The sequence below is a fragment of the Cervus elaphus genome, chromosome 8 (genome assembly GCF_910594005.1).
Source record: "Cervus elaphus chromosome 8, mCerEla1.1, whole genome shotgun sequence".
NCBI classification, from domain to species: domain Eukaryota; kingdom Metazoa; phylum Chordata; class Mammalia; order Artiodactyla; family Cervidae; genus Cervus; species Cervus elaphus.
In genome coordinates, this window is record NC_057822.1 from 39,964,392 (window position 1) to 39,991,298 (window position 26,907).

At 45.6% G+C, this 26,907-nt stretch overlaps 1 long non-coding RNA gene across 2 annotated transcripts in view; it reads left to right on the forward strand.

Moving 5' to 3' along the window:
• The first annotated feature begins 1,116 nt into the window (after window positions 1-1,116).
• The window catches only part of LOC122698767, a 72,367-nt gene continuing 46,576 nt past the window's right edge, over window positions 1,117-26,907 (forward strand). For both annotated transcript variants that reach the window (XR_006342411.1, XR_006342412.1), the window contains exon 1: window positions 1,117-1,360. This is a non-coding gene — a long non-coding RNA (uncharacterized LOC122698767). The remainder of the gene's footprint in view (window positions 1,361-26,907) is intronic.

Below are 26,907 nucleotides of genomic sequence, written 5' to 3' on the forward strand. Positions count from 1 at the left end.
CAGAAGGTCACAGCTTCCAAATGCAGGCCTCTGAAAGGGCTTCTCTTCAACCTCTATTTCTTGATTCACAGAGAAGGGGAGGCATTAATTGGGGCTGGTTGTTGGGTCACCCCCTACTCACCACCCTATGCTCATGTGCTTCCATGGGGCCAAAAGAGCAGCTGTAAAATCAGCAGCCGCCTGTAGTACACGCGCAGCCTGGGTTTTTATTATAAACACACACTTCCTCCTGTGTTAGTGCATTATCTGGCTGACCTGTTAATTAGTCCTCTGGTCCCGGTAAAGTCTTTTTACTTACAGGCCAGAATCGCTATTAGCACTGTCACAAAAATAGTGACTTGCTTTTGCCCATGATGTTTTGCTGTGAAAGAAACAGCCTAGGTTTTTTTTTTTGCCATATCTTCTTAAGGGAAAGGAAGAGAAAAAGTGCGTATACGAAGAGTGTAGTGCTGGGTGTCAGCTGTGGGCCATGCCTTGGAAAACTTGATTAGGTCCAGTGGATAAGTGACTCTCTCACGAAGTGACTGTAAAAACTTCTGTTCGAGCTTCCCTCAGGGGACTTGCTGGCAGAGAGAATGGAGTTTCTCAACAGTAATACATTTTGAGGTTATTATGCGAGGAGAAGAGAAATACTGGGATTCGAGAGGCTGTTTTTATGACAGGCCAAAGCGCTAAAAAAATAACCAAACTCATGCAAACTCCAGATGCAAAAGACATTTCAAAGTCTGCTGAAATTTGGTTGACAGCAGAATGACTGACTGACTTAGGTTGTATCCAGAGACAGAGATATGAAAGGATGTCCATTCACACCCAGGAACAGAGATGGTGCAGGAACAACCTTCTAAGAGAATTCCCCACATTTTCGAGAAAGGTTTGTCACGTTTTTTTCTCCTCTGCTTCCTCATTTTTAAGGATGTGACTAATTGTCAAAATTAGTGAGTCACAGTGTTGCTGGGAGGTCAGAGTGTGGCTTCGTTGGGTGTTTCTTTGAGCAAGGGCGCTAAGTGAGCGGAAGCCCGCTCCGTGAAGGCTGAGCAGACAGACTCACTGGGCACCGTATGAGGCATCTGATTGGAGGATGGACGCGCATGTCCGTTCACAGGGCAGGAAACGCAAACGCAAACGCTTCCGAGCCGGAAGTATAGAGCGTTGCGTCCCATCCTGTTGAAGGACATCTAAGGAGACGCTCTCCAGGCTTTCTACCTGGCTGTGGAGTTGGGTCATTGAATGGTTTGACCTTTTCTGAGTCAGGATGTAAGGCTGGTTAGTTTTATTGACCTGTTCATTAGCTATTGTTGAGGACTCAACAAGAAAGATGAAAACACTTGAAGAGCGTCATTCTGTTCTTCTTTGACACCAGGTACGCAAACTCTTTGTGGCTTTCCATTCTTTATACATTCGTTCCCTCCTGCATTCATTCCCACATGCTTCTATGCGTTCATTCAACAAATATTTAATTTTCTCCTGCAAATCTTGGGTCACTGTGGCCCTCAATTGCTGAGTTGTTGAAGCACTTCAGAACCTGGGTTTGCTGCTGGATTAGGTACAAGAGCTCAGGCCGCGAGCAGGAAGGAGGCTTTAGGAAAGGCATGGGATTGTTGGACTGGTCTTAGTTAAAAAGGCACAGGGCTTCAGATGGGATTTCAATTAGCTGAGTTGTCAGTGACACTATGCATTGAACCTTATCCCAAGCACTTTGGTTGAACAAAAAAGTTATTGTGACCTAATGAATGGAAACAAGATGTTTCACCCTCTACTGGGGACGTGATTAAATGGTCTTCAACATTAATAAGGCATGCAAAGGGGCAGGGCATGAGGCCCTTCTCAGCTGGGGAGTTAAAAATATATTCCTTCAGCTTGGTATATTTTATTTTAATTAATTTTTTTTTGGCCTCACTGTGCAGCATGTGGGATCTTAGTTCCCCAATCAGGGACTGAACCTGTGCCCCCTGCACACAAGCATGGAGTCTTAACCACTGGACCACCAGGGCCAGCTTGGTATATTTTAATTTTTCATTGCACCTGTTACCTGATTGTATTCTAATTTCTTTACTTACCTTTTTTGGGTGGGGGCATGTGTAATGAAAGTGTAGGTATATATGTAATATGTTCTTAGGGACTGGGTAATATTGAAAGCAGTTAATACTTCTGAACTCTATACTTAAAAATGGTTAAATGGTAAATTTTATGTGTACAGTTCATTGCTTCTAGCCACAATTTAAAGATATTGAAGGAGATGACCCCGTATTTCAACTAGGTGACAAACTCGTGATGAGACTCTCATCCATCCACCTCTCCATCTACCTGTCTATCCATTTTTCTACCCATCGATTTTAGAATTAGAATCCAGAACAAAGGGAATTTTCATGAATACCTTTATTAATACATTTGTTTGAGGTAAAATTAGAACTTTTCTGAGTGTGAGCAAGTTTGCTTTGGTAGTTGTTTGGATAAGGTTTTTTTTTAAAACTTTATTTTCCATATTGGTTATTTGGAAGACATTTTTGCACAAATTGGAGCTAAGTCTTTAGCTCCATGTTTACAATAAAAATATATTTAAAGCAGGAATTAATATATTGAAAAATATCTCTTTTACAACTATTTAAAGAATATAGTATAAATTTGGAGTATTAATTTGATGATGTGCAAGAGGAGACTCAAACATGAGACCGTGACTTAGAGGGGAAATCTCTTGGTCATCCTAATGACCTACCTTTTTATTTAATAACTTAGCTGAAAATTGAGGGAGATTTCTTCAAACCTGTAAGAATTTCTTACACAGGAAGAGCACTTCCAAGCATGGTAATGATGGTTTGAGGTTTAATTTCCATGCTTTAATCAACAGAAAATGCTTACTAGGTAGCCCCCACTGGCAACGGGGAAAGTTTGAGACATTGCTTGTTCATTCTCCTAGTCTGCAGTTGTTAAGTTTAGCAAAGCAACCCAGTAGGCTGCTTATATCTGTCCTCCTTAGCCTGAAGCCTTATCTTTTTGGCCATGAAGCCAAGCCTGAGGGAGCCGCTGGCCATGCTAGTTGCCCATAGTTAAGCCTATTTGTTCAGTAACATTTGGTTCTGGATAAATGGCAGTGCCTCCTCTTATCGGACCCAGGGTGTTATTCCCTAGACCCTGCCTGGTTGCTCACTGGCATGGTCTCCACCTGGCAGACAGGTTCCTGGGGTGCAGAGGAAGGAATCAGACGCTAAACGTGAAAGACTGAATCAGACCTGGGGGAAGAGTCCCAGAAAACGCCCTCTCCCCCAACTTCACTGCACCCTCTCTGGGAGGCTGTGTGGGCTGGGTGGTCATGAATCCTGGAATCCTGGAGTCAGACTTCCTGGGTTTGAATCTTAGCTCCTCCAGTTTCTACCTGTGCATCCCCGGGCAAGTGAGTTAGACATATTTGATTCTGCCCTTGCTGTGTGGAAGTCAGTGCAAAGATTTCTAGATGAGGCTGGACTCACCAGGATTGCCAGAGTTTTGAAGATGTAGTCAGAGTCTTCTTTAGGTCTAGAATAGTCTCAGCTCATCCCTTATTTCTTAAACAGTAACCCAGCAATGCCAGTACCACAAACCCATCCACCACACTCTTCTTTATTTTTGTTGGGGGAATGGAGAAACAAGGGGGAGGTCAGGATGGGGGAGATGCGAGGTTCCGGTTCTGGCTTCAGAGAGGAAGTGAAGTGAAGTGAAGTCGCTCAGTCATGTCCGACTCTTTGCGACTCCATAGACTGTAGCCTACCAGGCTCCTCCCTCCATGGGATTCACCAGGCAAGAATACCGGAGTCGGTTGCCATTTCCTTCTCCAGGGGATCTTCCCGACTCAGGGATAGAACCCAGGTCTCCTGCACTGCAGGCAGACGCTTTACCCTCTGAGCCACCAGGGAAGTGTGCAGAATATTCTAAGAGGGTGACAATGAATGCACACCCCAGCACCTCAGCTGTTAGAGAAAGGAAGACCCCGGGGTCCTTAGAGCAAGCCCAAAGGAAACTTCTCAGGAGCATGGGTGCACCTCCCAGTAAACACGAGCAATGTCAATAGGCCCAAAGATCTTTTTGTTTGTGTGTTTTATGATGGGAGTTATTTCCCCAGGGCCAGTCCCTGAGTGAGCCTGACATTCTGTCTTCTTGCCAGAGTCACTGCCACTGGCTGTGTCCCCCACCAAGGGGGAGCTGATCCCTGAGCTGTGTGCCTTGCTGCAAGACTGAGTCTGCTGGGAGGAAGGGGGAATATCCCCCCACTCACAGAAGCATCTTCTGCTGTCCCAGCCTCGCTCGCTGGACCAGATCCTGAGCACCTGTCCAATTTTGGGTGGCGCCTCCATACAGGCCAGCGGCGGGGGTGGGGGTGGGGGAGCGGGGACGGCAGGGTCTGGCGCTGCCCTCCATTTCTGTTGCCCTTACTCCTCTTGGTGGCCTTAAATCTTCTTGATTTCTCCTTTGCTGGAGAGTTTGAAAGTATCATGCCTACTATGGAAAGTATCATACATGCAAGGGATTTGACATATGACCTCTGCTGGCAAGAGAGTGTATTTTAAGAGAATTGTCCAGGAGAAGGCTATTCTCAACAGACAGAAATAAACAGGGATGGAGGGTCATCAGTCATCCTGGGGAGGGTTTTTTAGGGGGGAGAAAGGATCAGATTTGTCTTTTCTGCATTTGTAAAAACCACTCGATTGTTTATAGAAGGCCAGGTCTGGCTCCTAGACTTGAAAGGGTGTGTTTTCTGTATAAATGTGCACATATTTAGGATGAGAAAAATTATCTAGCAAAGGCCAACATAGTCAGTAGCTTCCTTGAGACTTTTGGTCTTTTCTTTCCCCCACTCCTGCTGGTCTCCGTCTCTCTCCCCTCTCTTCTTTCCTGTGAGTCCCTGCGGGAATATTGCATGCAGGGTGAGCACTGTCTTCCATTCTTGGTGAAATGGAAGGTCCCTTTATTCACATGATAGATAGATGTGTATGCATACTAAGTTGCTTCACTCGTGTCTGACTGACTCTTTGTGACCCCATGGATTGTAGCCCTCCAGGTTCCTCTGTCCATGGGACTCTCCAGGCAAGAGTATTGCAGTGGGTTGCCATTCCCTTCTCCAGGGGATCTTCCCAACCCAGGGGTTGAACCCAGGTCTCCCGCATTGCAGGCAGATTTTTTTTTTTTTTTAACCAGTTAAGTCACCAGGGAAGCCCAGATAGACGTGACCAAGAAAGAACTAGAGTTTCATGTTCTCCAGGAGAATGATGAAACCCTATTTTCTCCAGTTCCCGTGAGTGAAGAAATTAATGCTAATGAATGGAATTCTGAATTTCAGACCATACTTTTATTTTTTTTAATATATATGTATTAAAAATGTATTGTATTGTCTGCTTCCCTAGTAGCATAGCTGCTAAAGAATCCGCCTGCAATGCAGGAGACCCCGGTTCAATTCCTTGGTCGGGAAGATCCCCTGGCGAAGGGATAGGCTACCCACTCCAGTATTCTTGGGCTTCCCTTATGGCTCAGCTGGTAAAGAATCTGCCTGCAATGTAGGAGACCTGGGTTCGATCCCTGGGTTGGGAAGATCCCCTGAAGAAGGGAACGGTTACCCACTCTAGTATTCTGGCCTGGAGAATTCCATGGACTGTATAGCCTGTGGGGTGGTGCTCAAAAGTTGGACACGACTGAGTGACTTTCACTTTCACTTTCAGTCCTTCTTGTCTTCCACAGAAGTGATGCCAAACGTACAATGGGGAGACAGAACATCTTGTAGATTATTCCTGAGGTTAACAAAGCCTAGTGTCTCAAAAACCTATGGTTAAAAGAGGCATTTTTAAGAGTAAACTCTAGATTTACACTATCAAGGTTCAACTCCCACACTTCCTTCTTAGGGCTCTACATTCTATTCCAAGCCAGTTCATTTAGTTTCCCCATCTGTAGCTGAGGATCGTAATAGTATCTAGTTTAGAGGGTTGCCAATAGGATGAAACAAAATACACCATAAAAAGCACAGCCCCTGAAATTTAATGAGTTCTCTCTGTGCTAGACTTTTATTATTTAGTTATTGTTAATATTTTACAACTATTATTCTAAGGAATATAAAATCATTATTAGGATATTTAAAGTGTTAGTGTTATCATCAGTACAGCTTAATGGTGTAGAGTACAGATTATAGCTGCCTGAGTGCAGACCATACTTCTAAACTGCTGAGAACATCACCTTTGTTCTTTTAGCTAACAGACTATACAGGCTATAGTTCTTTTAGCGAACAGGCTATACAGTTAGATGACTCTAAAGGTAAATATTTAGCATCCTTGAATTTGTGAGTTTTAATGGAGGGGACTGTGAAAATCTCTGCTTTCTCTCTTATTTGTGCTAAGATTGAATTTGGTTATTTTGTTAACTCCGGGTCCTTACATACTGTTATTCTAGATCACAGGTTGGACAAGAGAATTGCCAACATGCCAAGTGTTATAAAATATATCTCTATCCTAACCGAAACATTCTAGGGATGCATAGATAGAGGATTTGGGAGAAATACCCTGTGCTGTTTCAGGCTTGTCAGGCAGATCTGTGTTCTGTGTAACAGTTGGATGACAGTGTCCCTGGAGAGGTGTCATGGTTGCTGAGCTTCCCCCAAGAGTGACATTGGAAGAGAAGCCAGGGCTGGCTCCTGATCAAAATGGCCATCCAGCCAGCAACCGCTGAAATCTGCTCCTGGAGGGGGCCTTCCTGCCTGACCCAGAGGGTCTGCAGGGAGCGTGTGCCTCGGCTCTGGCTGTGTTTACTTAGGCTTCCTGGACTGTGAGTCATGAACATGGTTAACTGCCTGGCTGGCCAGTTAGTGCCAACCCAGCAGAAATAAAACAGAGTAGGTTGAACTGTCACCAAGAGAAGAAAGCTTTCTAATTCTATCAATTTGATCGAGCTGTTTGAAGCAGAGAATGGATCAGACAGGAGCCCCCCTCCCCTGACCCTGCACCCCTGGCTGCATCTCCATGCAGAGAGAGAGCATTTGGCTCATAAAGGCCAGTGCCTGTCACTGGGGGCCAGTCAGCTCACACTCACGGTTGCAACTGAATTTTTAACGCTCAGCAGAGGTGGAAAAATCATGATGTTTCCTCTTCATAATAGAGCAATGACACCACAGAGAGTGTGTGTGTTTACGTGTGCAAGAGTTCTAGAAGGAGGGAACGAATACACACATGACATATAGAGGTTGGAAAGCAGGGAAGCCGGATGGAAAGAGGGAAGCTTAATGGCTATTTAATTGTTTTAAAATAAACCATAAAATCATACTGACCAAGGGCCTACTGGGCATTGTCCATGTGTGAACATCTCCACGTGAAGTTGTTTCCCAAACGATAGATTCGTTTGCTGAGACTCATGCACCAGGGTTGTCAGAGGCTGGCGGGCTCCACATGAGCATGCGATTTCAGATTCGTCCTCGTTCAATGCTTCTGTAACCGTGTCTAACAACAGCTGTCTGGGGTTTCTACCCAGAGCCCTGGCGTGTTTCATGCTTTGTGCTTTGAGATTCCCTGGGTCCCTAGCAGAAGGGGAGTGGCTGGTCACCGGGGGGTGATATACTACTCCTGGCGTTAGCACAGGCAACCTCGAGCTACATGGGAAAGAATTTTCCAAGACACCAGGGTAAGGAATGGGCTACGTCTACTTCTCATCTTGGCAGCAAGAGTGTTTCTGAAATAGTTTGTGTTGCACAAAAGTGTAGTTTATGGAGAGCAGTTTGTTGATTCAGCTATAAAACTGTGACCCACAATATGTTTGTCAAGGGGAATGAACTCTGTTTGTTTTCTATTGACGACTATACTTTTCATGGTTGAAACCCAGCTTCTCCTAAAGAGAGTCCTTTGGTTTCTCTGCATTTCAGGGACTGAGGAAGTGGTTCTTGCAAAGTCTAATTTCAGTTTGGAGTGTACTAGCTTGTAAGATCAGCTGCTAATGGACACCTATGACTTAGGAATGAGAACCAAGGTTGGGTATTACCCTTGGGTGAACAATGGTTCGCAAAGTAGCATGTTCTAATCTCTGGAAACTGTAAACACTGTTTGGTTTGAGTGGGGGGGAAAAAGAGGATCTTTGTAGATGTGATTAATTAAAAAATCTTGAGATGATCACATTATCCTGGGTTATCTGGGTGAGCCCTAAATGCTGTCACAGGTGTCCTTGTATGAGCGAGGCAAACAGAAAAGGAGATGGCCATGTGACCGGAGCGACTGGAGTGATGTGGTCACAGACCGGGCGATGCCAGCAGCTGGAAGAGGTGAAGCATGGATTCTCATCCAGAGTCTCCGGAGTGAGCCTGGCCCTGCCAACCCCTTGATTTTGGCTCAGTGATGATGGTTTCAGGATACTGTCCTCCAGAACTGCGAGAAAATAAATTTCTATTGTTTTAAGCCACGAAGCTTTCAGTAATTTGTTACAGCAGCCCCAGGAAGCTAATACACATTCTTTTCATTAATTGTATTTATGTGAGATATATCTATATCTAGTTACATATCAGTATCAAATAAATATTTATAAAAGATAGATTGTGTGTGTGTGTGTGTTGTGTATGTGACTGTTACTTATAGGGAAGGCACATCGTAAGGTCTATAGAGCTGTTCTTTTTTTTTTTTAGTTCTACCACTTTATTGCTACCAACCCATCTCCCTCTGCCCTTGTGCACACATGCTCAGTCATGTAACCCCATGGACTGCAGCCCACCAGCCTCCTCTGTCCATGGACTTTTCCAGGCAAGAATACTGGAGTAGGTTGCCATTTCCTTCTCCAGAGAGCTGTTCTTCTTAAGAGCTTAAAGTCTGGTCCCTCAGTTAAGCGCAAGAGTCAAACTGCCTTAGGTTCAAATCTATGACTTATTAGCTCTGTGATCTTAGACAAGTTAAATAACATCTTTGGAACGTAGACAGTTCTTTGAGGATTAAGTGCACTAATCCATGTGAAAGCACAGTGCCTGCCTGAAGGTACTCTGACATGTCAGCCCCAAGGCGATGGCCATCTAGGCTGCTCCGGCTTCAATCAGGGCAGAACCTGACAACTTCCATATTTATGGAATGAACTAAGTGCTTTAAGAAGGAAAGGGAAAGAAATCACTTTGGGCTGAGGGATTTACAGGAGCATTAAAAACAGGGGGGCAGTCAGGTCTAGGACTTCGAGGATGAACAGGTTTTTGGTAGACAAATATGGGAGGTGAAGACCAAGGAGACAATCTAGGTAAAGGAGACTGTGAAAAAAAAAAAGCTGTGGGAAGAAAAACCCGTGGTGGGGTTTCCAAGATCTGGTAGGAGGGTTTGAGGGACACTGGAGATCAGGCAGGTGAGACAGGTCAGAACCTGGTAGAGAAGGGTTCTGGAAGACTCCTCAGAATATTTGCTGCTCTACCCAGCTACAGCATGGTCAATTAAGTCACAGGTAATTAGACCTCCTGCCAGGAGCCTAAGGAAATTCTTGGCACAGGATGCTTAGGAGAGTGGGAGGAAGAAAACAGTCCTCTACTTGTGAAGTGTCAGGTGAAGGGATGGCCAGACACTCACCACTCGTCTGGATGAAGGATTGCTCTGGGCCTGGCAATTCATGGCCAGGTTTTACAGTAATTGGAGTGGCGCCTTCTTTATCTACAAGGGAATCATTTTGCTCTGCCTTCAACCATAGCTTTGGAATCTGTGCTATTTAGTGCATTAAAGTATGCCCATTAAATAAGTAAGTTATGCTAACTGGCCTGGAACAAACACGGAGGATAAATGGGCTTTTCGCAAAACAAATAGCAAACCCAGTGTCTCTCACATAGCTTGCTGAGAGTTGGAATTCTCACTGCAGTCAATCTTCTGGGATTTAGGTGCCTGTACATGCAGAAGTCAAGGAGGGAGGGTTTAATGCATTTTGAAAGGCAACCAGGGCATAAGAAACAGCTCTTCTAAGCTGATAGGACTGAGGCTGGACAAGTAGCAGTCTATGAGTGGACATGTGCTTTTGCCCAGGGTTGGGCTGTTATGATGAAGGGAAGTGTACTTCTATCAGTATTTCATTAGAGAGGGTAAAACCCCAAAGAAGCTTCCACTTGACAAGGCATCCATCCTTGCCTGCCTGATCACATGTTGGGATTAGCATGCTTTCTAACCAATGGGTAAGGCTCCCAAGTTGGGCTGAGGTCTCCGAGACGTGGTAGGGAAGGCAGATGAAGCCAGCCTCCGGCATTCTTACACGGGGATTTGAAAAGGAAAGATTTATCTCAAGCGTCATGGTTTCAAAATTCTAAGCACAGCATCAGTGGGGTGTCCAGTGAGATGTTTGAGTAGGAGGTAATTTCACTTTTTCTCTTGCTCGGCTAAAGGCAGGTGATAAAAACAAAAGGCTTTATTTATAACAGAGGTGGGATATTTGGAAGAGGAGGGAAGTAGAAATACTTTCAGTGAAAGATTAGGATGAATCAGTGACAGAGGATGGCGGGGAAGCACTGCGGGGGAGAGAGTTACAGACAGAAGGAAATTCAGATGTTTCCAGCTCCTTCTCTCTGTTCTCTTAGCTGTTCATCTCCATTTGTTATTTGCCCCTTTCCTGTTCCGAGTCTTTCATTTTTGTGGGTTTCCTGCTGATATCAGGATTGCTACTTCTGGAACAAATCTGCGCAGTTTATGATATAATATTATCTGAAGAACCCAACCTTTTTCAGTTTTTAGGAGGCCCCTAAACTTTCAGGTTAGTTTTGTAAAAAATCTTATTTTAAAATATACAATTAATACATGGAACAACATGGATGAAACTCAAAATAACCATGCTGAGTGAAAGAAGCCAGTCAATAAGATCACGTACTGTATCACTCCATTTATACAGAACTCAAGAAAATGCAGAGTAATCAATAATAACAGAGCAGATCAGTGGATGCCTGAGAACAGAGAAGCTGGGAGGAGGGTGGGGTAACAAAGGGACGTGGGGAAACCTTGGGAGATGATGAGGATGTTCACTATGTTGATTGTGGTGGTGGTATTATGGAGATATATGTATATATCACTTTTTCTCTTGCTCGGCTAAAGGCAGGTGATAAAAACAAAGGTGCTATGTGTAGTACAGTATGTATAGAGTACGGTATTATATGGAGTACAGAATGTATAGAGTACAATGCTGCATGGAGTGCAGTATGCATAGAGTACAGTAGGGGAGATTATCTTTATTTCAAGCCCATGATGTCCAGAAGCAAGTGTAAAAGCAGTGGTGATGTACGGTATTGTACTATATAGCCAATTGTGTAAATTGGGTATCTAGGCTAACTCTATTGGACTTAGGAACCCATTGGATTCATGAACGTGAACTCATTTGCAAGTAGAGGAATTACTGTATATACGCACACACACACATATATATATATAAAACTTACCAATCTGTACACTTTAAATATGTACAATTTTACATGTCAATTGTAACTCAGTAAAGCTGTTGAGAAAACCAACCTTAGCTTTCAAACATGAGCTGGTTAAACTTGCGTAAAGATGTGTGCAGGGAAAAAGGCAGGCGTCATAACATGGTGCGCGCAGTGCTGGGACAGAGCCACTGTGTGGGAGAGGGGACTTGAACGCAGCCTGGTGGGGACGTAGCGCCAGGGTGTGCCTCCCAGGTGCCTGTGGTTTAGAACGGTCTCCCTCTTGCTGCCGACTTCCATTGTTCCTGGTCAGGTCCAGCTTCTGCAAAGAAGGAAAAAACTCACAAGCAAGAAAGCAGTGTTCATTGGCCCGGAGCCAGTGACCCTTCGGCCCGTTCCCTTATATTTGGTTGGTGCACATTCACACCCCACGTATTCCAGAGGCGGCAACCAGGCCTGAGACTGCCAAGTAGTCCCTAAAGTAGTCCCCGAGTCTCTGTGGCTCTTACTGTTAAGAAATAGGGGAAAATGAAAGCCAATCTCTGAAGTTCTTAATCAAACTGTAATAGACCTTGGTAGAAAAATATGGGCATAGACATTTAATATTCTGAATTTTTTTTCACTTATTCCTAAAGTACTTGTTGAGCGTATACTTTTAACTGGTAATAAGCAGCATGCTTATAATTGGTAATAAGATGAAAATCATCTCTCATAGCACTTGCTGTTTCAGGCCGCAGAGATGACAAATCACCAGGTGATTACGCTGTGGGCTCTGTGTATGTACAGCAAGCTCTTCGAAAATGGAGAAGACCCCCCCAGATTGAAGTGAAGGGGAAGCTTCCTAGTGGAAGGAGGAGAGGCTGGAATTTCTTTTTAGGAACATATGGAGGACGGCCTTTTCCAGGGAAGGCAATGGAGTCCCCTAAAGACACTGAAGATTCTGGACTAAAGACGAGAAGTTCAGCGGCCCCTGAGGCTGTGGTGAGGTCCTTAGGAGGACAGGACCCTAAACGAGAGCCCGTTACAGGCACTGGAGTCAATGACAGAAAGAGGAAATGACCGCAGCAGACTCAGGCCGGGCTGCGCTGCACTCGCTGGCGTGGTGACAGTCCCAGTGGCCATGGGTCTGAGGTCCCAGTGGATGTAAATGCCTCGGTGACCCAAAGGAGCCACGAATGAACAGACTTTCCCTTCTCAAACGTGGGATTGTGAGGACAACTCAGGGAAAACAGGAGGCGTGGCCAAAACAGGACATGAACTCATAACACAGACCCAGGGGGGAAAAGTCACAGCTCAGCCGGTGTTAAGATTTGTGCTGGGGCTCTGCACTCTCCAGGGTCCCTCCTGGAGGTGTAACTACAGTTTACAGCAATGACTGTCCGATGGACTCAGGAGCCATAGCTGGGAGATGATGTGACTCTCCCGCAGTCTGGAGGCTCATGTGGCTTCCTGTAAATATCCAGGGCTTTCAGCCTGAACTGCGCAGCCCAGGTAGGCTCCTTGGGCCACCCCCGAGGACACGGGTGTTTTACAGTTTTCCACAAGCTGCTGTTTCTCTTATCAGGATGGTCACTCTCTGGCTAATGAAAAACATCTCTCTGGCCCAAACATGACCTTGAGGTTTATCTAAATCGTTTGTTGCTCAGCAGAACAACATATATCAGAAGTGAAATATATGCCAAAAGACACTTCTAATGCACCATTTATCTTTGCTGTAATTGATTCTCATGCAGGACAAATACCCGGTGGGGATTCACAGAGGGCTTAACACACTCTGCCATTATGATGACATCATCTCACATAAAGCAGCCCTTCTGGATGCCTGATAGATGACAAGGTCTTTTTTCTTTTTTAAGTGCTGCTCACAGCACCACATTTAACTATGGGATTACAAGGAGCAAGTGTTCTGATCGTACTTCCCAGCCTTTATTTTCAGCCGGCACTGTCAAGCTCATCCCACACTCCAATCAAAATAAAATTATTTCAAAATCCATACCCAATTGATGACTCTTGTCAAAAGAAACTGTGTAACAATGCATATCTATCGACTTTCAGTTTGGGTCGGTGTTGAGATTTATCGTCTCTAGGCAAATATTGAGCTGGGTGAAGTTTCGGTCAGTTATGTCCTTCTTAGTCGATAAATCTAAGAGTTAGACTTGGGGAGGAGTCAATGCCCATGAGCAAGCATTTGTGTAAACTGATGGTTTTAAAATCCATGAAGGGGATATAGAACCACAAAACCTAGTTCAAAAACTGCTGAGACCCACGGGTTTCAAAGAAATGACTTAAAGATGTGCAATAAAAACTAGAAACAGTGCAGCCAAAGTGTGCCCCTGAATATCGCAGGCTAAGAGTGAGAGACCACCTTGCTTTGAAGAATGGTCCGGGATGAAAAGGTCTCCATCTGTGAGAACCATTACATGCAGTTATACATCATGATAATATTAATTACATAATCATTGCAAATGGCCCTTCAGGATGTTATCCTCTGACCCCCAGGGCCGCTGCATGGAAGGCAGTTGAGTAGTAATTGGTGGTTTCTCTAGATCCGTTAAGTGGAGGGGTGGGCCGCTGAACCCTGCTGTCCAAACTGATGTCTTAAAGTGAGCAGGGGGCCTTGGGAGGTGCTATCTAGGCTATTATACCAGCTGGGCTTCCTGTATTCATTGCAAACTGCAAGACCATCTCTCAGCAAAGCCTATTTGTTCTTTGAAATGTCAGCACACCGTTTTAAGTCCTAATGTAGCATTAAACTATTCTTTTCAAGTTACAAACACAGAAGGGGAAAAGAAGCATACTGTTGGGACATGTAGAGAATCTCAGCAGAGCAAAATATATCCTGTACTAGTCAGGATAGGCTGGGCTGTACTGTGGTAACAAATAAACCTGCACGTGTAAGGAGCTTCCTTCAACGATTCATTTCTCATTCACACCGCAGTCTGCGATCTGAACGGCTTTCCTTGGTGGGCTCCTCCACACGGGGACTCAGGGATAAACACTCCTTCTAATTTGTGTTCTCACCATATTGAGAGTTTAGTTAAGCTCATTCCATGTTATCGCTGCCTCTGCATCTGTTTTGTTTGGCCAGTCAGCCCGCAGGGACCTTGAACTGACTCCGGCCCCTTCACACAAGCCCACGCCTTAGTCTGCATCCTTCAGTGTCACAGGCGAATATCAGTTTCCTGGGATGTCTTTGTGATCAGCCGTCTCCCTCCACTCCTGACATCTGTGTGCCTTATTCTTACCACACCCATGCTCTTTTAGTTTGAATTGACCAATCCGGCCCTAACCTGAAAATCCCAACCCCTCTGCCCACGCACCCTAATAAAGACGTGTGCTCTAAGTCCTGCCTCCCTGCTCTCTTTGCACTCTGCCTTGACCTCCCTGTGTGAGCCCTTGGAACCTGCAAGTAGTAAACTTCTGTTTCAGTTTCTCTTGTGGTCTGTTGTTGAAACTTGACTCACCATCCAGCGCCCCGTGTTCCACTTAACACATGCTAATTAATAAAGTTATAACATACCATTTTAAGCAGATGGTCTTCAAGTTAGTCACGAAGGGAAAGCGAATTGGAGGTTCAGACGGAATGTTCTTAATGGCCAGACCTGGAAGTGACTCTGTATCACTTCTGTCCGTCTTACACTGGGAAGAACTTGGTCTGATGAGGTGGTTTAACTACAAGGGAGCCTGTGACTTGTAGGCCTTTTGAGTGCCCAAGAAGTATTGGTTTTGTGGACGCACAGTACTGTCTTGTCCCTGCCAGTCTTTGTAAAGGGAAACTGACCTCCGATGGTGCAGGTGGTGTAGGGGATGCTGCCAATGCCTTCACCCTTGGTCCACCTCTGAGCTTCCCCCGAAGCACATAGGCAGTTCCTATGCACACTGACAGCTCCCTCCTGCAGACACCCACCTCTCTCTTCTCTGTCCGAGGACTGTCAGAGCTCAGGGCAGACCCCAGGCACCTGGAATTTGATGATCCCCAATTAGAAATTGATGGGTACACAGCCCAGCTTTCTTGGCCTTCCCAGGGACAGTTTCTGGAAGAGACGCAGGCTGTAACGTTCTCGTGGGGCCGAGCCTCAGTGCTGACCGTGGTAGCTCATGCACTGATCATCTTCCATCGTTTGTTTCTCTCTTCTAGGTCTCACTCTCTCCACTGGCTTGCTTATTCTTCCCAGGCTCATTCCCAGTAACGCATTTACTCTCAAAGTCCTTTGTCCCTACTCCTGCTTCCATGAGAATAATCTAAACGAGGAATCGATGGGCAAAGCTTAAAAGCCAGCTGGAAGAGTAGAATCCCACAGCAGAAGAGACTTCTAGGTGGGTTCACGCAGGTCTGTCTTTGCTTCGAGGGGAATGTGACTCGGGAAGGAGGGACTTGAGTGGGGAGGCTGGGGTGGAAAGGTCAGGAGAGGTGCTCAGTCAGGATGATGCAGACTGGATGGGGGCTTGAAGGACTTGTTACTGATACCACATAATTAAAGGCCTCAGATGCCGGGGGCTGGTCAGTTTTGGTAAGTGTGGATTATCTAGGCCTTTCCAAAATGCAAACATTTTGCTCAGAATTCTTCACCAATAAGGTAAAAATTCAAACTCTAGATTCCTCAAGATGGCATACAAGTTCCCTTATCACCCAACCTTGACCTACATGCCCTTCTCTTTCAACATCCAATTACACCACCTGTTTGGTTCCCTAACATTTCAGGATGACTCTCTTCTCCTCCTGGGATGTTCAGACTCTTCTTTAAGACACAGCTCAGCCTAATGTCTTCTGTAAAGCTGTCCCCAACTTCCCCCACACGATTTTCATTATTTATTCATCCAACAAGTATTTTAAAAACGCCTGCCAAGTGCCAGGCACTGATTGAAGTACTGAGGATAACAGTAGGGGAAGAACTGACAAATCCCTGCCCTTATGAGGTTTACCTTGCAATGTGGGGAGTTAGAAATAAACACCTGTCTCCTCCAGACTTCAAGCCCCTCACAGGCAATGGGCGTGTCTTTTCCTGTCTTTATTCCCCGTGTCTGGCAGAGGGCTCAATACATCTGCTTAGTGACTATGTTCTTAGCACTGGGAGATGATTGCAGAGATGGCAAAGTGGTGGTAACAGTTGTACTTAGTGGGAGATCATATTTATACCTTGCTATCTGGATTTCCTTTAAATCGGGCTGCTTGTTTCATATTTTTGTTTATTTCTTAGGAAAGGCTGTTAATGTGTTTACAGTGATTTTATTAAGGAGACTTAGAAAAAAATAATTTGAAAGAATGACTCCGTCCAACACTGTGCACAGACTTCATGCCACCAAATTGCATGTTTTAAAACAGGTGAGATGGTCAGTGTTATGTAAAAGGGAAAAAAGTGAAACTAGACACCCACTCTGTACCAGGCCCCAGGTACTCCTGCGGTTACGGGAAGACACTGACAAATAAGATGTGGTCTCTGTCCTCGAGGGACCTGGGGTGTCTAGCAGGAAAAGACTTGTGAGCTGAAGGGAAGGTCAAGAGTTGTTACTGATGTTGGGGGAGAGCCTCTCCACCCTGACATTCAGATCATGCCACTTTGGTCACAAGTGATGCCCCATGAGTTGGAGGCATCATGAGGGCTCAGAGCACCACAGTGGAATGAATCAGCCTTTTAGGGGTAACTTTGTATTTTCAGAGATGCCAAGTAATGGAAACAAGGTAAACCATTACTTTATCAGAGTGGAATTCCAAGTTATCCTTTCAATGGTAAACCGAAGAGCCCAAGCCAGCATATTCCCACGCGGTAATGCCTCTTGGTAGTAACACACATCTCAAAGCAATTGAACACTACCCTGGCAGGCATAGGTGAATTGCACTTGTCGGGGATATTTAGAAATGGGGCAGCTATGTTTGAGAAAATCCTCAGATTGAGAGAGAGAGGATATCAGCAGCAGTGGAGTAATCACACTGACTCTTGACGTGAGGCCAACGAAAGGCTGTCATCCCCCTGGGTCTTAGAGCCTGCTAGCTGCATCTTAGCAACAGGTAGCAACCGGGAGCACTGCAGTGGGCGCGGAGTCACTCTCCATCAGAGAGGGTGGGGAGATGAGTGCACGGGGGTCATGTGGGGGATGGTGTGAGCAGGTCTCCTGGGAGTTTACACGTGGGGTGCAAGAAGAGAAAACCGGATGTGGACAGAGGCCCTGGAGGAGGAGTGCTTTGCCCGGGGGTGAGGTGGCTGAGAAAGCGGACATTTTTGAAATTACAGGTGATGCTTTTAACAGAAGACCGATGTGTCATATTGCCTGAGTTGTGCTTTTTTTTTCCTCCTCCAAATCCAAGGGATTCTCATAGTGCTCTTTTGATTGGCCTAATGATGAGTCTATTTTTGTTTGTTTACAATTAGAGGAGGATATTGGTGAAGGACATCAGCAGGCTGGTACTTCCTGTGTGAAAGAATGAGAAGGATTCTGAGCGCGTGCTTCTGTACCTGTGTTCCTTTTGGATGACACTGACAGGTCCCCCTTGAGAGTGGTTTTGCTGTGGGTACTGACTCTTCCAGTTTGAAGGGAGGGGAACTCTCCTTGACAACGCGTTTAACTGAAGTCAGTTTAATCGACATCCTTTGAACTTACATCAAAGGGGCAGACTTGTTCCTTTGAAGTCCTCTGTTGTCTCCCCAAATTAGCCATGTGATGGCTTAGGGCAGGTCCCTTCACTTGCCAGGGCCTCAGTTTCCAGGTCTGTAAAATGGACCAGTTGGGGCAGCTAATTTCTTGGGCATCTCTGGGTCTGTCCTACCTTTCAGCGATTAGTTTTATACAGAGAATCTCATATACCCAATTACACACCCAACTGGTGACTTGTGTCTGTAATTACATTAATAAAGCCCCAGAGGCCAAGATAAACACCGAGAACACCAACTGTGAGATCACCTGGAACCAGGGAGATAATGACATGTTGTAGGGATGTGTTTTGTATACACATATCTTCTCTGGAAATTTGTTCAAGTCCAAAGAGGGTGTATGAAGCTCCAATTTGCTGCTAATGTTGCTAAGAATGAGAAACACAATAATACTAGACGTCTTTAGTTTTGAAACAAATACTTCTGTTTTTATAATCTTTTGCACTTTCTTTTTCAGTAATTTTTCATTCTATACTTATTACTTCAACAAGTATGTATTGAGTACCTTCCACATGTCAGGCCCTGGTCTAGGTCCTGGGAATAGTGTGGTGAACCAGACAGACACCCTTGATCCCATGGAGCTTACATCATAGTGGAGGAGGGGATTATAAAACAAGCAAGGTCACTTCCAATATTCATAATCACCACCATGAAAATAAAACTGGAATAAAGGTGGCACAGTGGTAAAGAATCTGCCAACGCACGGCAGTCAAGCAATGCACGAGACTCAGGTTCAATGCCTGGGTCAGGAAGATCCCATAGAGGAGGAAATGGCAATCCACTCCAGTATTCTTGCCTGAAGAATCACATGGACACAGGAGCCTGGTACGTGGAGTTGCAAAGAGCTGGACACTGAGTTGACTGAGCACCAAGCGCAAAATGAAGTGAAAAAGAATGGCTGGGATGAAGGTAGTAAGCAATAAACACGCAGATCAAGGAAGGCCTCTCTGAGGAGGTGATGTTCACGCTGAATCCTAAATGGGAAAAATCTGTCCAGGCAAAGGGCATGGCAAGATTCAGAGTCCTGAGAACCAATCGGGAAGCAGATGGTGAGCTCATCTCACGGAAGGAGAGACGGAGACCCACGCGGGTTTTCAATGATTCCTTGCTCATTGTCCTTCTCCTGAGCCCTGTCAAGTGCGAAGGGGTAAAGGTATTTGATCATCAACAAAAATGCATGCAGAGTTCATTATATACTAGGCTCTCTTCTCTGGAATACAGCTGAGAACAAAACAGACACAGTCCCTGTTAGTTTGGAGCTGTGTTACTCATATTCAAGGGCAACATACTCTGCACATGAGTTTCTTTTAGGTTTGTCCAGTGAAAGTTGATGGGGGATGTGAACGATTTGGGTGGAACATCTGGGCCCTGGGCCTCCCTCTGTCCCTGACTGGCTGTGTGGTATGCAGTTAGTTGGGAAGTCTCTCTGGGGCTCGATTTCCACATCTGAAGTTGGGGGTGCTGGATTTAGACCCACTTTTTAACATGGATTGGCCTGTGACTTGAGGTGGGGAGGGCGTTTTTCTTCCTCCTTTTTTTAAAACTAATTTTTGTTGGAGTATAGTTGATTGGCAATGTTCTGTTAGTTTCTGCTGTATGGTAAAGTGATTGTTTTGCATACACTTATATCCATTTTTTTTAAAGATTCTGTTCCCATGTAGGTCATTCCAGAATATTGAATAGAGTTCCCTGTGCCATACAGTAGGTTTGTATATATTTTATATATAGTAATGTGCACATATCAATCTCAATCTTCCAATTTATCCCTCCCCCAACTTTTTCCCCCTCGGTAATCATGTTTGTTTTCTACATCTGTGACTATTCCTAGTTTGTAAGTAGGTTCTTTTGTACCATTGTTTTTAGATTCCACGTATAGGTGATATATCATGGTGTTGGTCTTTCTCTGTCTGACTTACTTCACTCAGCATGACCATCTTTAGGTCCATTCATGTTGCTGCAGATGGCATTATTTCATTCTTCTTTACGGCTACTATCCCAGTGTATATATGTACCACATCTTCTCTATCCATTTCTTCATGGTAGACACTTTGGTTGCTTCCAAGTCTCGGCTATTTTAAAGTAGTGCTGCAACATGTATCTTTTTTGAATTATGGTTTTCTCCGGATGTATGCCCAGGAGTAGCATTGCTGGATCATACGGTAACTCTAATTTTAGTGTTTTGAGGAACCTCCATACTCTTCTCCATCGTGGCTGCACCAGTTTACATTCCCACCAAGAGTGTAGGAAGGTTGCCTGGCAGGAAGTTTTTAGCTGACGGAGAAGTACTGCAGGTTTCTCTCTCGTGGACGGGAGGCTGCTCAGAGCATCTTGCTTTGTGTTATCCTACAGATTGCCATTTCCTGTGCCATTCTGCTTGTGTAGGTCATGTGCTGTTTTATAGTAGGACTAGGCGAATGTTTTCCTCAATCTCTCTATCAGGATGCTTGGTTACTGCATAAAAGGGCCAGCCACAGGCTTTCAGATGGTTGAGATGTGTGGAGACAAGTCTCCGTAAACAGAAACCTTAAGTTTAATGAGTGGAATTAAAAATGCAAATGATGTGCAGGATGGTGGGGTAATTACATGATTAGACGCAGCTACATCAGACAGGGGCTCCCATGGCCTGTTTGTGGATCCGTGTCCTGTTTATGTCTAGGCAGCTCGCTGGAGGCCTCCCCTCGCCTTGGGCTTGCCATGTGGCTCGGGGAGTGGGAGGGGCTGCACTCACCACCTACCTCCTTCCCAGGGGGCCGAGGGGACTAATGAGGGACTAGGAGATTGACTGATGAAAGGTGCTGTAAAAGTACAAAGTCTTATTACGCTGTTATGAAACCGCATTTCGGCATCGGTTACCCACCAACACCCGAGTGAAACTCGACAGCCTCTCAGCCCATTTGTCAAGAGCCGGCAGGTCCCCTCTCGGCACAGGTGAATCAACAGTAAATAGAAATTGAATGTGTATCACAGGTATTTTAATAAAGTCGATAAAACACAGTTGCGCTGGCCTCTTTGGCTGTTGCCAACGCTCACTCATAAACAGAAACCCCCGTGGGGATAGTCACTGACTGGGGTGGGTGCACGCAAGGTGCGAGCTCAGAGCCTGAACTGGCTATTTCATTTGGAGGAAAGTGCTTGGTGGATGCACTTGGGTTACCATGGTGACCGAGGGACAATGCTCTTGGGCGTGCAGACCCCATGTTTGCAGCATTACGCTTCAGAAGGGGGATTTAAGATGCAGAACAAAACATAATAAAGGAGCGTCAATCTTAATAAGACCAGGGACTGAAAGAAAGCCAGGGACTTCTGTTTAGACACCACAGCGTTCTCGCCTTGTGGGTCTGGGAACCGGTCCAAGACTGAAGCTTGTTCATTATACCTCCCAGGCCGCCGGCATTCAGAAGGGCTCTCTGCATTGAAATTGCAACTTTTTCTCACCTGGCTGCAAAGAGAACCCACTGAGTTTAGAACAGTACATGAACGAAGAGATTTTTTTCTCATTTAAAAAACATCCTTTTGTACCTGGTCGATAAGATAGAAGGAAAAAAAAAAAAGCCCAGCTTGAATATTGAGCAAGTTGCCAAAATTGAGCCTGGAACAACCCCATGGTGTCTTTATTGGGTAACATGAATATCATTCTTGGATATAGCCTCATTAATCAAAGCCGCAAATGCTCTAAGAGTTCTGACGGAAAGGACGTAGCAAAAGGCGGCTTTTATCATTTACATAATTAAAAAAATTCCTGGATCCTCTTTCCTTGTTTGATGCCCCTGGGTTATGGACAGCTGACACCTGCTTTCTGGGTGCATGTTGTTTCTTCCTACAACTTCTCTTTTGTTTCCAAGGAGGGGCCCCACCTTGTCTTGTGGTCCCCCACAAGAAGGAAAAGATCAGGCAGAATGAAACGAAGGAATTAGAACAGAAGGTCTATTAATCAAGGAGGCATATGGCAAGAGAAAGAGGCTGGGAGTCAAGACTGCTGGTCCTCTGCGGCCATTGACCGTGTGTGTGTGGCTTTGCTTAACTCCTGGACCTTGGACCCTTGTCCTGCCCCTCAGTGAGTCTGAGCGGACTTCTCACCTGCAAGCTTTCTGGGGATGAACACTGTTTTTTTTTTTTTTTTTTAAGCTCATCTCCATGTTTCACACCATGATATAAGCATTTCTGGAATGCCTGAATTCCTAAGATTCTGTCCCATTCTGTAAGACTCTTGGCCTGGAGGTGATGGACAGAAGTCACTTTGTAGCATCCTTTCGGGCTGGAAAGGGGTTTGGGAGCGAGTAGCCAGTGCTGGAGAGTCTGTTTGCCCCTCCAGACCCATTCTCCACTCTTCTCTCCCCTGGTTGGTACCTAAGGAGACTCCTTGGCTATGTCCCTGGCTCCCTTGCCATCTAATTAGGGCCGGGGAGGCCAGTGAATGGAATTTCCCATGGACCTGCATCACTTGAAGCTGCTTCAGAGGCTCTTCAGGGCAGAAGCGCATGGGGACAGCTTAAGTTTGACCTTAGAACCTTAAAACCAATATCTGATTATTGAATTCCATTTTGGAATATCCTGCCTTCATTCCTGGATCATGTAAACAAATTACTGACAGAACGTGGGCAGGGGGACAGTTGGTATGTTTAGAAGTAGATTTCAAATTATCCCCTCCAGCGGGAGTCCCAGTTTTCTGACTAGGAAGCCATCCTCATCCTGAATTTGTTGATTGAGAAAAACTACAAAGTGGTGTGTTTGTGTACTCAGCCATATCCAACTTTTTTCGACCTCATGGACTGTAGCCCTCCAGGTTCTTCTGTCCGTGGGATTCTCTAGGTAAGCATACTGGCGCGGGTTGCCATTTCTTCCTCCAGGACATCTTCTTGACCCAGGGTCTGAACCCATGCAAGAGATTCAGGACTGTTAATTTTTTTTACTAGGAAGCCTTCCCCATCGTAAATTTGCAGACTGAGAAAACCTACAAAGTGGTAGGTTGCATTGTTGTTCATGATTGTTTTTTCCTTCTCCTAAGAGGCTTGTAAATCCCTGCCCGTCCTGTTTCTCCTGCAGGAGATGTGGCCTACTCCATGGTGGGGCTTCAGATGCAAATGCATGGTGTGGCCAGGTCTCCTAAGCGCGTCCACCACCTGTTCAGGCCACGTCCCAGAACGAGGAGGCGTGCAAAGCAGAGCAGAACCCAGTCTCAGCCAACCTGCAGTCTCCAGGTCATCTGGGCAAGAAATAAATATTGGCTGTTATAAGCCACTGACATTTAAGCAACAATACACAAATTATATCTTAACCATCATAACATCCATAGGGGTTTGCAAACTAGTGGGACTTAGCAGTTGGATTGATGAATGGATGGATAACCGGGCAAGTCAGTCACACTTTGTCTTTTCAAGTCCGTGGCCCACATTTGATGGCCTCTCTGAACAAGCAGATTTCTTGCTGTAACCTGGCAGCAGTCCTTGACCGCATTTGGTTTCTGATGCCCTAGTCTCGGAATCTCCAATCTAGAACAATTATTGTCCTTCGGATTTGTGGCAATTTTGGAAAGAGAACAGAATTTTGAAACAGTGGATGTGGGTTAAAGTCTTGGCTGCCTCACCTATTTCCTTGTGAACTTGGGAATGGCTTTCAGCTTTTTCGACCGCATATGTTCACTTACCACTCTTACATACAGGGCACATTTGAATGAAGTAAGTTTGGCACATTGAATGGAATAAGCCATGTAGATCTTCTTTTTAATGCAAGTTGAAGGTGCTATTCTTGGAGTAACTAACCCAAGGAGGAAAGAGACTCTGACACCCTCACTGCTCCTCCTGCCTCCCCACCCCCCGATCATTCTTCTGCTGTAGCCCCCAGCCCATCAGCTGTGTGCTCTTATTTCAATGGGAGTTTGAAAGATGGTACTGAGAAAATCCGAAGTCCTCCTCAAATGGGCAGTGGCCACGGCAGCTCTGGCTGGAGCTGGCAGGCCTTTTGCTGGAGATGAGCACTGATTCTGAAATCTGAAATCTAAAGGAAATACCCAACCTTGTATGATCTCTTGACAACTTAAGGCCCTAACTGGTCGATTAGTGGTGGCGCTTTCCTTCCCTGTCCGCCAACAACACTTCCAGTGGTTCCCACTCCTCAGACTTGGTCTCTCAGTACCCAGTGCAATGGAACTTATAGCCACTGAGTTAATTAGGACCGAGGGGAGCGCCACACCCTAGCTGCTTAAATTATAGCCACTGTGCCTTCTCTCCAGTGGGAGGAAGTGTATACTGCCACCCCGGCCCCCTGTGTCAAGAGGGAGATGGAGCTGGGGGGTTCAGAGTTCCTGTCCTGACATCAGCCTTCTGGGGTCAAGAAGTGGGCCTCATGGGGCTCAGATATCAGGGGTGGGGGGAGTTCTGCCATGAGGAGGTAACTTTAATGACGTCAGGGGGTGAGGAGTGTGTGGGGTGTAGTTGGGAGGCGGCTTTAAAATGACAAGCAGGAGGCAATGCTGGGCCTTCACCCCCATTCACCTCATTCCTCCCCACCTCCTCCCTGCAGTTCCCACTGTCTACCTTTACAACCCAGTCTGTGAGATGGGGGCAAGACCACCCCACGGATGAGGCGCTCCGGCCACAGGCCCGCACTGTGCTAAGCCTTTGCCACGTCAAGGATGAGCCACAAGAAACTGCCCCATTTGCTCATTTCTGACCTGCAAAAACAGCAGTTTCAGACTTCAGTCTACCACGTTTCCTTTCTCAGCCATCTGATGATTACAGCTCTACCTTTCAGATGAGGGAACTGAGGTGAGGTCATTTGCTTTAAGTCAAGAGTGAGAGACAGAGTGACGGTGTATGTTGGGGGGTCCTGGCTGCAGGCTCAGCTCAGAAGTGTCACACTGCACCCCAAGACCCACTTACTTTGGTCCATAAGCGATCGTAACAGCTTCAGAGGTTACTAACTAGAGACTACCAAATACTGATGGCTGCTGTATGTCTTGTTCTTGTTTTCTCTCTTTCTCTAGATAAATACTGAAATTTCGGTGTGGGGGATTTGTTGTAAACATTATTCTCCTTATTCATTAATTCTCTATTTTATTCCAGAGTTAATTTAACATGGTTTTTGTGTGTGCGCTTAGTCGCTCAGTCGTGTCCAACTCTCTGTGACCGCATGGAGTGTAGCCCTCCAGGCTCCCCTGTCCATAGGGATTCTCCAGGCAAGAATACTGGAGTGGGTTGCCATGCCCTCCTCCAGGGGATCTTCTCAACCCAGGGATCAAACCCAGGTCTCCCACATTGCAGGCAGATTCTTTATCATCTGAACCACCAGGGAATATGACAGCACAAATGAAAAGTGGGGGTAAGAAAGAAAATCCAAACCATAAGAACATTTGGATTTTTTCCCAGCTTTCTGAGATATAATTGACATATAACATTGTATACAACATGTTGATTTGATCCTTTTAAACACTGCAAAATGATTACCAGCATAGTGTGAGCTAACACCTCCATCACCAGCACATCATCACCATTTATTTTTTGTGGTGAGGAAATTTAAGATTTGCTTTCTTAGCAACATTCAAACACATAATAGTGCATTCTGGAATTTTTAAAATTTAACATGGCATTGAGAGTATTTGCCCATTAAATATCCCACAGCATCAATTTTGAATGGAGTCCTTTTTATGGAAGGAAAACATAGGCAGGCAGAAAAGTGCACAGATTAAAAGCCAATGACTCCATGCAGTGTCATTTTTAATGGCTCCACTTAGTCTTTTTCCAAATGTTCAGTATTATCAATAAAATAGCAACGAAGAAACGTGTCCAGGACTATTTTCAGCAACGCCAGAGACCACGGAGGAATCCATAGGTCTGAATTCCACACTATCCTTAAAAAGAACACATCTTCTTGGGGGGTTGGGGGGGCAGGGGGATTCAAGCTGCTGCCTCGACAGCTTCCTGCCCGAGTTTGGACACTTAATGCAAAGCCTAGTCCTGTCGCTGCTTATCTGTGTGGCGTCCCCCTCTCCCCGCCCTTTCGCGCGGACAGCCCCCGGCCACGCCACACTGTCCTCTGAGGGGCGGGCGGTGGGGAGAGCACGGCCCTGAAGCAGGAGGTGACTGATGGTGAGGGAAACCGCCAGGCTTTCCTTTCATTGCGTTTTGACCCTAAGTTTTCTGAAACGAAGATGCTTCATTCACATTCCTCTCTTTCTGAATTGTCGGAAAGTGTAGTGAAAAGGCAACGGGATTCAAAAGATCGTCAGAGCCGATAACTACACCACCCACCAGATGGCGCTGTTGCTCCATCGGAAAGGGCGGGCGGCGGGGCTCCTGAGTTACTGGCCAGAGATGGGAGCCCAGACACGGGACGGGGAGACGGCCAGAGGCGGCCGTGGTCTGTGTGTTCTGTCGCCCTGACAGCCTCACTCTCTCTCTGACTTCTTCACCCCGCCTCACAGCTTCTCCTTGGGTATCTTTGGGATGCCCGACATCTTTTCAGGTGTCTTGCTTTCTCTTCCTGGTGGATTTTTTCCTCTCATAATTTAACCAGCTGTAATAAAAAGAGTGATGTGCCTATATTCTTATTTGTGTGTTTAATAAGGTTTTAGATATACTTCTGGAATTGAACAGTAGAAACACTGATCTTTTTGTGTTCCTTTATTTTCCTCTATAAACAGAAACCCACAAAACCAAGTTTTCCCCCCTCTGGATTGAGGACTCCGGTTGCTTGCTATTTTTATATCAATTTTTTTGAAGCTCAGTGGACCTGAGAAGAAAATTGATGAGACAGACACCTAATAGCCATTTAGGTTCTTGATCTTTGAGTCCTTTATGTGTGTGTGTGTGAGTCACTCAGAAGTGTCCGACTCTTTGCAACTCCACGGACTGTAGCCAGCCAGGCTCCTCTGTCCATGGGGATTTTCTAGGCAAGAGTACTGGAGTGGGTTCCCAT